Raw genomic sequence first — 960 nt, forward strand, 5'->3', positions numbered from 1 at the left:
GTGTAAAGGGTTGTGTGTCAATGACATTGACTGTCCGAAAGATGAGAAATGCTGCAGTACTAAATGTGGACGCAAATGTACACCTCCATATAAAGGTATTCGTTATATTGATGCTTGGGTCCCCAACACGCACCGTTTGAGTTTTATCATTTCCAATGGCAAAGTAACTGAATTTGGCCCATAACACCATTTCAAGCACATAGTTTTTCAAAATGATTAATACCATTTTGAAATTACTTCCTCTAAAAGTCAAACTTGTTCACGTTTTGTGATGTTTGAGTTTGAATGCATCTAAATGAACAGACTAATTCTGATTATCTTTATCCATGCAGTGAGGCCTGGTCTATGTCTCAAACCAAATGTGTGCTGATAACTCTTCCCAACTCTTCCGTATCCTGCCGGACAGAAGTGTTGCCTAACCACCTGTGCATGCAGCGCACCATGCCAGTTTAGCCATCGGGAAAAAGTCCTCGATTGTTCACTGTGTTTTTCTTTTTGTACATGCTATACTTGATCTTTTCAATTCATTAAATCTCATAGCTTAGTGAAACGTGTGTGTGTGTGTGTGTGTGTGTGTGTGTGTGTAAATAATAAATGTTGTTGGGGTGAAGTACAAATCTACCAGAAATAAACCAAGAATGCGGGGTAACCCTAACGGGAGAGGAATGTAGTATGTGTAAACACTGGTTTAATGGTTTTGAAAATTCAGTATATAGCGAGTCAATATGCCTCTAAACACTCCAGATTTGGTGAGAGGGGTTTTTTTTTGAGATATATATATATATTTTTTATAATCTAGTTCTGATGACTAATATGCTTGTGTATTAATGTATGTATACTAATATATAATGTACTTTTGACTCATTCTTTTTCTTAAAATTTTAAGTCTAAAATGTTAAGTTGATCATTTTATAGAACTGATTTTGTGAAAACATACCCTGCTCACAGGTAATTTGTGTA

The 960-nt window shown here is 35.8% G+C and overlaps 1 long non-coding RNA gene across 1 annotated transcript; it reads left to right on the forward strand.

Annotated features, from left to right (window-relative positions):
• The first annotated feature begins 6 nt into the window (after positions 1 to 6).
• LOC107681637 (uncharacterized) lies at positions 7 to 596 on the forward strand. Its single transcript, XR_001633279.1, has 2 exons — positions 7 to 95; positions 333 to 596. It is a non-coding gene; the product is annotated as an uncharacterized LOC107681637 (long non-coding RNA).
• Positions 597 to 960: the final 364 nt, after the last annotated feature.

This window comes from Sinocyclocheilus anshuiensis, unplaced genomic scaffold (assembly GCF_001515605.1).
Source record: "Sinocyclocheilus anshuiensis isolate Anshui unplaced genomic scaffold, SAMN03320099.WGS_v1.1 scaffold23231, whole genome shotgun sequence".
NCBI classification, from domain to species: Eukaryota; Metazoa; Chordata; class Actinopteri; order Cypriniformes; family Cyprinidae; genus Sinocyclocheilus; species Sinocyclocheilus anshuiensis.